This window comes from Carex rostrata, chromosome 4 (genome assembly GCF_964058835.1).
Source record: "Carex rostrata chromosome 4, lpCarRost1.2, whole genome shotgun sequence".
Taxonomy (NCBI): domain Eukaryota; kingdom Viridiplantae; phylum Streptophyta; class Magnoliopsida; order Poales; family Cyperaceae; genus Carex; species Carex rostrata.
Window position 1 is genome coordinate 2,448,764 of NC_135921.1, and position 12,613 is coordinate 2,461,376.

Here is a 12,613-nt window from a genome sequence, read left to right on the forward strand (position 1 = left end):
ATTCGGGCCGAGGGCATTCGGGTCTTTTCAGATTCGTCCTTATCCGCATGACACGTCATCGATCCTATCCAGATGACACGTCATCGATCCTATCCAGATGACACGTCATCAATCCTATCCATATGACACCTCACCCCCCTAGGTGGCATGCCTTGTCATAGGGGTATTTTGGTCTTTTCACACCATTTTAGAGGCTATAAATAGAGGGGTGCATGGAGAGAATAAAATACTAATTCACTCGTATCGTTTTGTGTCGAAACAAATCGGTATTTTATCTCTTTCTCGGTTTCTCTCCCAAATAGTGTTTCGGTTGAGAAAAGAAAGTTATACGTAGTTGACATATAATCTTGCGGGTTGTTGTGAAGTATATTTACGGGATTGATGAATAGTGTTTTCCTAAATTTCGCGGTATGTCAGTTTTGCTTATTTGTGAAACTGAGTAGCTGAAAATTCGTGTTTACGGGTTTTCGTCTTTTCCCCATGAATAGTGTTTTTGCATAATACCGCGGTTTATAGTATTTCTGGCAAAAGAAATAAATCGCTCTCCGGTTAGTCCTGGTGGATAACCGATAGAGGCATCAGACGTCTGATGCTCCGAGGAGAATCATTCCCGTGATGTAGCTCTACTCGCTCGGTCTGCATTCCAACTGTGATTTGGAAACAAGGTATAAATATGTTATATTAATCTATTTAATTGGTAAGTAGATTAAAGTTTTAGAAATCAATCATGGAGTAGATCTGTAAAAGGATTAAATTGGGTTTTGATGCCAAAGGAATACTGAAGGTGGACCGCATTGGAAAGTTTCCTGACATACCCCGTTTAATCCTGAGCTTAAGTTGGCCTTAGAAATTTTTGTTCTACGGTCATTCCGCAGCTTAAGCCTAAACGGATTTTGGTTACCCCGAAACCCAACAATATCTTCGTATTTGATGTTCAAACAATAAATCCAAACCGTTAGATGTTCAATCTATATTAAAATGTGCTTGGAGACCAAATTTTACAATTTTTGGATTTTTTTTACTATTTATTAAGATGGTTTGAAATCGCTGTTTTTTAATGGTGCAGAATTTTAATGAAAACAATGATTTTCAAACTATCTTAATAAATAGTAAAAAAATTCAAAAAAAATGTAAAATTTGGTCTCCAAGCACATTTTAATATAGATTGAACATCTAACGGTTTGAATATATTGTTTAAACATCAAATACGAAGATATAACCCCGTAACCACTTAGGTCGAAGTGCTACCGGTAGCAATTTAGCCATACTCTCTCTCTATATATATAGAGAGAGTGACTAATATGCATTTGGTAGCATATGACCCTTCGTATTTCACTTTTGCTTCTTCTACAAGCTTCGAACTCTTAGGTAAATTTTGTTTCTTTTACAAGCCTCATATTTTACTCTTCATATTTTCTTAATCTCTTCGTTTCAATAATCATTTAGCTCTCATCAAACTCTCTAGGTAATTTTTCAATTTCTATAAAAAATATTAAATCTCAAAAAAAGTTACATTTAGATATTACGTTTTACTAGAATGTGCATTAGTATATTTTTAATTATCTGAATTATATTGATATCCGTATCTGTATTCGTCCAAAATTTGATCCGTATCCATATCCGTTTAACATCCAATCCGTATCCGAGATTATCCGTATCCATATCCGTATCCAAAAAATTATAACGGATACGGATACGGTTTGATCACTATCTGATCCGTATCCGACAGTTTACACCCCTAGTTTTAGGTCCGCATGCCAAATATGGGTTCTAGCATTGTCAGGTCAAAATTGGGATCAAGTTATGAATTCAAACCTTAATCTCTCGTCAATAAATTTTCATTTGATAACAATCACGATGAATTTTTTTTTATAACCTTTACTGTTTAAGTAGCCAATCGCAATTCTATATAAATAGAGGATTTTATTTGCAACTTCTCAAGTGCTAATACAAGTTACTCATGCAGGTCACTTGACAACTCAAGGATTAGCCTCTAATTGTGATGAAATCAAATATTTACTCTTTGTGCAGGTCATGTGGATATTAGTCCCGAGTTGGTGTAATTCTAAAAGAGAATGAGGAGCTGCTGAATTTTTGTAAAATTTGATTTGTTATGTTAACAAGTGAGTATAATGACTTGTTCTATTTGACATAAATCATGAAATGCTGACCTTGTAAATTTAGATAGTATTTTACTTGAATATAATCTCTTGTTTTGATGTGTACTATGGCAGTGGAATTGTTGTTTAGGTATTTTAATTGTAGTATATTTGAAAGTTACAAAAACAACATAGTTACAAAAATAGAATATATGTTAATAATACTTTTTACATGTACTCTATTGATAAAAATTGCTACATAATCATTATCAAGAAAAGACCCATTTTATGAAAAGATCATTATCAAGAATTGAGCATTAGGATAAACACCTATATATATGACTTTCATACCTTTTCGACTCAAATAAACAACAACAAAAAATATGGGTATAAAGAAGAAAATGACATTAAAACATCACAACTCGTAAAATTAGGAAACAAAAACATAGCACTGGTACCGTGTATGGCACTGCTTTTACACTGGTACAAGCAGAACTTCAAGTATGCACATATCATGACATTGATGCTCAAACAAAATAACACCTTTATATTAGTTTGCAAATTACATCAAGCAAACATATTCATGCAAAAAACAAAATCAGAGAAATCGCACAACATAAACAACAATATAATACTTATAATTGATGAAAAACATATACAAAAATCTTCACTAACATGTACGAACAAAATTCCAATTTGAAAATATCAGTAACATGCAGTTTAAAAAAAAGAATGAAAAAACAACAGTTTCTAAAATATACAAAAAATAAAGTTAAAAAATTATATAATTTAAGATCTATCTATTGACTCTCAAAAATATTCTTTCTATAACTATACCAAAAATACCCTATGACTATAACACATATGCATTATCAATCCAATTACAAATTTTCACTATCATATGCATTGTCGTCTTCCAATGATAAGTCTTCATTAGTATATAATTCTTATGCTTGACCCTTTGCTAATTTCACATCCTTCTTTTTCTACAATAATAGAACACAATAATGCGTGTTATAAAAAGAGTGAAATAACAAAAAAGCTTTCAGATTTTGATGTTAGAAAAGAAACAAAAATAATTACCATAAGTTGAAATTGATGTTTTTTTGTTAAATTATTATACCTTTGGACATGTACTCATGCTAAACAGTCTTAAGATGAAGGGCGACTCAAAATTGATGGGGAACTAAAAAAGACAGTAAAACACCCAAATTTATTTCATGCTACAATAACCATCATACTATAATCAAAATATTTTGCATGTTAAAATAAAAATATCTAATATATAAGGAAATTTGAATTCTTCCACTGAGAATATCCAGCACGACCAATCACCTTAATACATAGAAAAATTCAAATCAACCCCTCAAATTTCTGGAAATTGCTTCAACTATAAATGGATGATTATGTCTTAATTGGTCTAGCAAATCAATTAGTCTACTATCAAACTCAAAATTGATGCAAAACAAAAAAAATTGATGAGGAACTCAAAAAGACAATAACATACCTCAATTTCCAATCATGCTTGCACATTAACACTCAAACTTAGCCAAAAACAAAAATTAAGAAAAGAAAAAATATTTGTCAGCAAACTTGACCATGGTTTGAAGCAGGGGCGGAACCAGAATTTGAGTATAGGGGGTGCTAAATAATATCATTATTATTTTTTGGAATCGATGCTATAATTTGTAATATGGAATTGTTGTTTTCAATTTAGGAATTGTCTGATTAGTCGGTGCTATAATAAAATACCATTTGTTTATTGCAATTTGTAATTTGGATAGGATTTTATTTTTGCCATCTTCCAATGCGCAAAGACGGAAGGCCCACTAGTCCAAATAGAAATGAATTTAATTATATTTTTTAAAATTTACATTGAAGTCATCTAATTTTGAATATTTTTATAGGAGGGCTTATACATGTAAAATGAACAATATAATACAATTTCTGTTATATTCCAAAATTTTTAAACGTAATTTATTGCTAAACTGATCTTTACTCTAAATAATTTTTTTTATTAAATTAACGATCGTTCAAATGTTGTTTGACTGAGTAAAACGAATCTAAAAATTTTGAAATATAAATGAATTATGAAATTATGTACATGAAAGTTTAGAGGCTAAAAATAAAATAAAGTATAGAACCTATAATAAATTATAGTTATCCGTGAGATTTGTAAATCAAAAATTCTTCACAAATTCGTAAAATTTAGAAAAGAAAATAAAATGATCCGTGTAATGAAGTAAATAAATAGAGTTCTAATTAGGAGAATAAATATACGAATTTTTTTGTACGAATAAAATTATAAACTACGAACAAGCTATAAATAAAAACAACGAACGTTCGAGAAAATTGTATCAATCGTCAGAACATAAATTCGGTCAAATTAGCTAAATCTAAATCATTCCTTTTATTTCTAACTTTGATTTGAGGAGATATCAACCATTCCAAAAATAAGCAGCACGAACCTGAAAGCCCTATTAATTTTGGAGGAGACATAGGCCTTAATCAATTTTATGTTATGCTTTGTTTTGCTTCCCGTCAGCACCATGCATATATCCATCTATGAATATTTTGCTTCCTTGAGATATCTCAACCATTCAACTAGAATTGACACGAATCTCAAAGCCATGATTAAACTCTTTGGAGAACTTGGCTTAATCAAATTTGAATGTTTTGTCGGGTCCGCACTCTACCTCTCTATTTCTCTTCCTTTTAATTGGTCAAACCCTCCCTCTCCATTTGTTTTTGGTGCTGCTCCCTCTCCTCTCTGGCTGCCTACGAACCCCACCGAATCTCTCTCTCTCTCTCTCTCTCTCTCTTTCGTTCCTTCAGAGAAAAGGAAATGGAGACGGTGCTGATGATTTGAGTTTCCTCCGCGATCTCTCTCTGCTCTGTACTTCTCTTGTCCCTTCGGCTGTCAGTGAAGCCCACGCCCCTCTGGGCGAATTTAATGCGAAATGGCGACATTGCGTGTTGTTCTCCCCTTCCCCGGGTATATACGCATCCCTTCTATCTCTTGAGGTTTTTCTGGTTCGTTCGCTCATGAGTTGAGACTATACCCCTTTATTTCCCTTCCATTTTCTGTGATTCCGTGTTCTATCAAACCCTAGCGTTTGGGGTTTTGGTACTTGCTTGTGATACCGGTGCTTGCTTACTGCTGGTGCTTGTTGTTGAATTTGGTGATTGATTTAGACGGCCGAGCGACGAGGTGTAGAGACTTGGTACCGGTCGTTCTTGATAAGCCGCTTCTGGGATTTCTTTGCTAATCGGGTAAGTAAGCACCTTTGACTCGTTCGAATAGTTAGTTCGCCTTGATTGCTCGGGTTGTTGTTTTTCCCGACGAAGGCATTACCTTGTTGATACCCCCTCTGATCTGACCTGTTGCCATATTCTATTCTACCTTGTTGTTCTGTTTTGCTGGTTCTGTGATGCTGACCTGGTCTGTTCTGTTGTGGTGGTTCTATTGATGTTTGGCATGGATTGTTCTGTTTTGCTGGTTGTGCTGACTTGCGAAGTGCGGGTACCAGTGGTACCAGCCCAGTGAACTGCTGGTACTGTGCTGAATTGTTGTGTACCAGACCTTGACTTGACAGGGACCAAAACGTAAATAAGTTAAATTGAGGGCTTCTTGTGTAAAGTTTAGGTCCATGGTATTTTCCCTTGTCATAGGGACCTATATGTAGAAAAAAAAAAAGTGATTTCTGAAATAATTGGCTCGGATCTTTCGGCTGGAATAAATTTCCTTTTTATTGGGCCGAATAGGATTGGCTTTTGGAATCAACCAAAGAAAATGAATGAATTTATTGGGTGCAGATTGCACTAGGTAGCGTTATACAATTTAAAATATAATCCTAATTAAAATATTAATGAACTAATCAAATAGTTTAGTAGAGGGTGCAATTAATTAAATGGGCATGGAAATGCCAAGACACTTATGATATTAGATTGACTAATCTGATTCACCTGCGAGAGAAGTGTAAAGTTGATAGAATTACAATAGTTGAAATTAAATTTTATTATGATATAATAACTAAAATTATTATAATAAATAATTATAAATCGCAATCGGAATAGTCGGATTTCATTAGGACTTATTTTATTTAAGAAAGAAATTCAAAATAAATCACCCCAACACATTTAAGTGAAATAAAAGTTTAACAAGACAAGTTTTAAATGTTTTATAGCATTTAGGTATTTTTGAAACATAAACGAGAAATATTAAGTTATGCTTAGATTCGAAACGACGAATTAAATGTAATATTAGATTAGTTATAAAATAACGAATTGTCCAACTTAGTTAGAAATAATTATAAACGCGTAAAATAGATAAATAATTTTGTTTTTAAAATCTTATAAACAAATGCCATATCTAAATTATAAAATGACAATATATATTAAACTAAATATTAGTTTAATAATAACTACAAAAGTTACACATTTTATTAAAATGGTAGCATTAGGAATTTTTAGTAATAAATTAACTTTCGAACAGTATTCGATGGATTGAAATAATTATAGTTAATTTAAAATAAACCAAATTAGATAAGTAATTAGGTTATATTAATTAAGTAGGACACGTTTAAAATTACCGTAACTCATGAATAATTATTTTGCGAATATTTCAACTTTAGAAAATTTATAAACAATATATCTTCAAATTAAATTACTAAAACTATAAATTAGATTAGATAAAAAAGAAAATTGATTAATTAAGATCAAAGTGAATGATCAATGTCTGACGAAATTATAAATTAAGATTAATGCCAAGCTCGATGGCATGAAAGTAAACAATCAATACCTGACTAATCGATTCAATTTGACTGAATAAATCGGTAAATTTTATAAAATCAAAATAATTGAAGATTCAACTTAAACATATTAAATGGGGCAAGGGTTAGTATAATTTAGCGTAGATTTTAATTAGTTATAATTACGTAATTTCAGATCAGCCGATCCCGTACGAGTCCGATCATTGGACTAATCTGACTGACCCGCATTTCGGAGCATACGCGGAGCATGCTGATTATTAGCGACAGAGACTCCAGCCCTACAGGTGTGGGATATCTGAATTATTTCCTTTCGTGGGCGTACTCTTACCAGTCGATCCATCTGACCTGACATCTGTACTTTATTTTAAGTAGTTGCATTAAAACTGTAGAGCATGTTTATCCTTTCTGCACTGTAGGTAGAATTGCATAACCCTGAAAAATTCGAATTTACAGTATTTTAGGAGTAGAGTAATTTAATAATACTATATGTGTATTACTAGAATATTAGGTTATTAGTCTGTCTTCTTCTCGTAGAAGACAGTATATATATTATTATTTTACGTGCATATGCATGCATTGGTGAGAGCTGAGCAGAGCCGAGTGACTTCGTTCCGTCTTGGTGTCACTTGGCATGGGACGGCCCGACAGCCACTGAGCTGAGGGTCACTTGATCCTTGGATGGCTTTAGGATTTATATTATATGTATAAACTTTGAATATATATCTTTCTGATTCATTTTACCATTACGTGCGGTCCGGATGCGAGCCCTGAGGCACGAACGATTCGGGATTTATTCCTTCCCTACATTAGGAGCTACTTTGCCTATAACGGAAGTTCCCAAGGCTAGTGCAGGCCTTGAGGAATGATGTGCAAGTGCATAAGGTCGACGAGCCTTGATGCACGGGGTCGACGAGCCCCTGATCCTATTGGTCTGGCCGGACGGTAGAGTTCTCTCCTGCTCATGAGGGAAGAGATTAACTTTTTACGACTTGCATTGTATGATTTCTCCTATTGGATATGTTTGGGTGATGAATCGTTAGGCGAGATGACACACCGGATTTTGATATAACCATCGGCTAGTGTGCAGTTCTTGTGGGCAATGCGCGATGTCATTAGGCAACGTGTATCATTGTTCCCTGATCACAGTCCTTGGATTATATTATTCAGATTCTTTTGGTAAAGGTATAACCATCGGCTAGTGTGCAGTTCTTGTGGAGCAATGCTCGATGTCACTAGGCAACGTGTATCATTGCACTCTGATCACAGTCCTTGGATTATATTATTCGATTCTTTTGATACTATTGGCACGGCACGGGGTGATTTGCTTTATTCATATTATGATTATGATTATTATTGTATTTGGACACACAGTGCAATGAGTACTGGATTCCGATTTGATTTATATCCGATATTACACCTTGATTTTATTTTGGGTTTATTTCGCATGTTGGCATAATAGAATAATCGCATCATGACATCATTCAAAAGTATTATAAGTTTACACATGTGCATATTTTAATTGTATTCATTTTATAAAATAAAAGTGCTTTGACCGTAGAGGATCCCTGAGGGGATAATTCTGGGTCACATACTGGGCGATTCGTCGCTCACCCACAAGTTGTTTCGTGGGTTTTAGGTACAGGTTCTGGCGGTCCGCAGCAGGAGATGTCAGGAGCTGTCCCCGAGGGCCACACCACTTGACCTAGTTAGGATTAGGCTTTTGATTAGGTTTACGAGTCCCGTATTTTCTGTGTTATATATACGGGCTCGATAGATCATGTATCCCCTTCTATAGATGGTGTGATTTGGATCCGAGACGGATCGAATTATATGTTATGTATGTGTATGTTTATTTATTTGCTATGTGACTGATGCTTGATATTTATATTATTTTGCTTCCGCTGCTGTTTGATTTATTATTGATGATTAGCCTTGCGTGCTTAATGATTAATTAAGCACGAGGCGAGGTTGATCACACCTTAATCCAGAATTCCTGGTTTGGGGTGTGACAATTTCTATATACTTGGTAATAAAAAAAATTTAAGTTGGGGTGGCTTAGCACCCCCCAGATACACCTATGTTTCGCCCCTGGTTTGAAGGTAAGGTTAATTTGTGCACTTCTCTATTTGTGCTAATCATTTAAACTACTGAGCACCCTTCTCCCACAAGAAAGAATCTTTTCAATGAATTAAGAATATAAATAATTTGTGCTAATTCAAATGATGGATGATGGTGATTATAAATGATATTTTTCAATATTTTGAGGTGTTATTGCAACAGGAGTGTACCTATCGATCGATTGCCCTGGGCTTCGTTGAGAGAGAGAGAGGAACCAGCGATAACTCCACAAGGGTAGGGTTCATCTAGGACTTCGTCGATTCATGCCAGTTGGCTCACTGGACGGAAACTACAGCAAACAGCAGGTAGTATTTCCCCGCAACGCTCAGGCACAAATCCCTCAGAGGGAGGAAGAGCGAGAGAGAGCATTGCGAAAGAAGGTAGGAAGAACATAGTCGGAGTGACCTCGAGCTGAGAGGCCATGGAGCGAGCTTGGCAAACCGACAATAGAACTAGGGAGAGAGAAACAAGGGAGAAATAAAATATAATATGAAACCAAACCATACATAACAGAGTCTTTCATTTATGCAATTTTTCGTTCCGTCTAAACCAAATCGGCGCCTCATCAGGCACGCACCTAAATTCAGATCTGACGGTTCACACACCTAGCAGTAGTCTACTGAAATGATACCAGAAGTAAATTAGCCATACTCTTTCTCTCTTTATACACACACACACATAGAGAGAGAGAGAGAGAGAGGCTACAATGCTTTGCAAATTAAAGAGGGTATTTTAATTTGCGCTAATATATATAGTTTCAAAGTTCAAATAGTCAATCTAAACTTCTCAACATGTTCTTCATATTGAAATGTGCTTGGAGACACTACTAGGGTTGTAAATACCCTATTATCTTGCCATATAGAGACACTAATAGAGTTTCCCAAACACCTTCAATCGGAGTGTTGTATTAGGGTTGTAAATGCCATATTATCTTGCCATATACACTACTAGAGTGCTCCAAACACCTTTAATTGGAGTGTTATATTAGGGTTGTAAATACCCTATTATCTTGCCATATAGAGATACTACTAGAGTTCCCCAAACACCTTCAATTGGAGTGTTGTATTAGGGTTATAAATGTCATATTATCTTGTCATCTAGAGACACTACTAGAGTTCTCCAAACACCTTCAATTTGAGTATTGTATTAGAGTTGTAAATGCCCAATTATCTTGCCATATAGGTACACTACTAGAATGCTCCAAACACATTCATTTAGAGTGCTGTATTAGTATTCTAATTGCCCTATTATCTTGCAATCTGAAGATACTACTAGAGTGCTCCAAACACCTTTAATTGGAGTGTTGTATTAGGGTTGTAAATGCCCAATTATCTTGCCATATAGAGACACTTCTAGAGTTCTCCAAACACCTTTAATTGGAGTATTGTATTAGGGTTGTAAATGCCCTATTATCTTACCACCTGGAGACATTACTAGAGTGCTCCAAATACCGTTAATTGGAATGTTGTATTAGGGTTGTAATGCCCAATTATATTGCCATATAGAGACACTACAAGAGTGATCCAAACACGTTCAATTGGAGTGTTGTATTAGGGTCGTAAATGCCCTATTATCTTGCCATATAGAGGTACTAGAGTGCTCCAAACACCTTCAATTGACATGATGTATTAGGGTTGTAAATGTCCTGTTATCTTGCCATCTGGAGGCACTACTAAAGTGCTCTAAACACCTTCAATTGGAGTGTTGTATTAGGGTTGTAAATGCTATATTATCTTTTCATATAGAGACACTACTAGAGTGCTATAAACACATTCAATTGGAGTGTTGGATTTGGATTGTAAATGCCCTATTATCTTGCCATCCGGAGACACTACCAGAGTGCTCCAAACACCTTTAATTGGAATGTTGTATTAGGGTTATAAATGTCCAATTAGTTTGTCATAAAGAGACACTACAAGAGTGCTCCAAACACCTTCAATTGGAGTGTTGTATTAGGGTTTTAAATGCCCTATTATCTTGCCATATAGGTACTACTAGAGTGCTCCAATCACCTTCAATTGAAGTATGCCTATTTATCTTGCCATCTGGAGGCACTACTAGAGTGCTCCAAATACCTTCAGTTGGAGTGTTGTATTAGGGTTGTAAATGCCCTGTTATCTTGCCACCTGGAGGCACTACTAGAGTGCTTCAAACACCTTCATTTGGAGTGTTGTATTACGGTTGTAAATGTCATATTCTCTTTTTACATAGAGACACTAATAGAGTGCTCCGAACACCTTCAATTGGAGTGTTGAATTTGGATTGTAAATGCCCTATTATCATGCCATTTAGAGACACTACAAAAGTGCTTAAAAGACATTCAATTGGAGCGTTGCATTAGGGTTGTAAATGCCTTATTATATTGCCATATAGAGACACTACCAGAATTTCGCAAGCACCTTCAATTCGAGCGTTGCATTATGGTTGTAAATGCCCTATTATTTTTCCATCTAGAGACAATACTAGTGTGTGCCAAACACCTTAAATGGAGTGTTGTATTAGGGTTGTAAAAGCCCTATTATCTTGCCAAATAGAGACACTACTTGAGAGCTCCAAACACCTTCAATTGGAGTGTTGTATTTGGATTGTAAATGCCTTATTTTGTTGCTATATGGAGACACTACTAGAGTGCTCCAAACACCTTCAATTAGAGTGTTGTAGTTGGAACGTAAATGCCCTATTATTATGACATCTAGAGACACTACAAGAGTGCTCCAAACACCTTCAATTGAAGTGTGGTATTAGGGTTGTAAATGCCCTATTATCTTGCCATAACACTACTACTGTTCTCCAAACGCATTCAATTAGAGTATTGTATTAGGGTCGTAAATGCCATATTATCTTGCCATTTGGAAACTTAACTAGAGTCCTCCAAACACCTTTATTCGGAGTGTTGTATTAGGGTTGTAAATGTCCGATTATCTTGCCACATAGAGACACTAAAAGAGTGCTCCAAACACCATCAATATGAGTGTTGTATTAGGGTAATAAATGCCCTATTATCTTGTAATATAGAAATAATTATAGAGTTCTCCAATCACCTCCAATAGGAGTGTTGTATTAGGGTTGTAAATGCCCTATTATCGTGCCATCTGAAGACACAAATAGAGTGCTCCAAACACCTTCAATTGGAGTATTGTATTAGGGTTGTAAATGCCCAATTATCTTGCCACACAGAGACACTACAAGAGTGCTCCAAACACCTTCAATTGGAATGTTGTAAATGCCCAATTATCTTGCAATATAGAGGTACTACATGAGTGTTCCAAACACGTTCAATTGGAGTGATGTATCAGTGTTGTTAATGCCCTATTATCTTGCCATATAGAGGCACTACTAGAGTGCTCCAAACACCTTCAATTGACGTGATGTATTTTGGTTTTAAATGCCCTATTATCTTGCCATTTGGAGGCATTACTAGAGTGCTCTAAATACCTTCAATTGGAGTGTTGTATTAAGGTTGTAAATGCCCTATTATCTTTTCATATGACACTACTAGAGTGCTATAAACACATTCAATTGGAGTGTTGGATTTGGATTGTAAATGCCCTATTATCTTGCCATCCGGAGACACTACAAGAGTGCTCCAAACACCTTTAATTGGTTGTATTAGGGTTATAAATG

At 35.1% G+C, this 12,613-nt stretch overlaps 1 long non-coding RNA gene across 1 annotated transcript; it reads left to right on the top strand.

Moving 5' to 3' along the window:
- The first annotated feature begins 5,233 nt into the window (after window positions 1-5,233).
- On the top strand, window positions 5,234-8,750 carry LOC144553447 (uncharacterized). Its single transcript, XR_013511375.1, has 3 exons — window positions 5,234-5,372; window positions 7,047-7,155; window positions 8,508-8,750. It is a non-coding gene; the product is annotated as an uncharacterized LOC144553447 (long non-coding RNA).
- The last annotated feature ends 3,863 nt before the right edge of the window (window positions 8,751-12,613 follow it).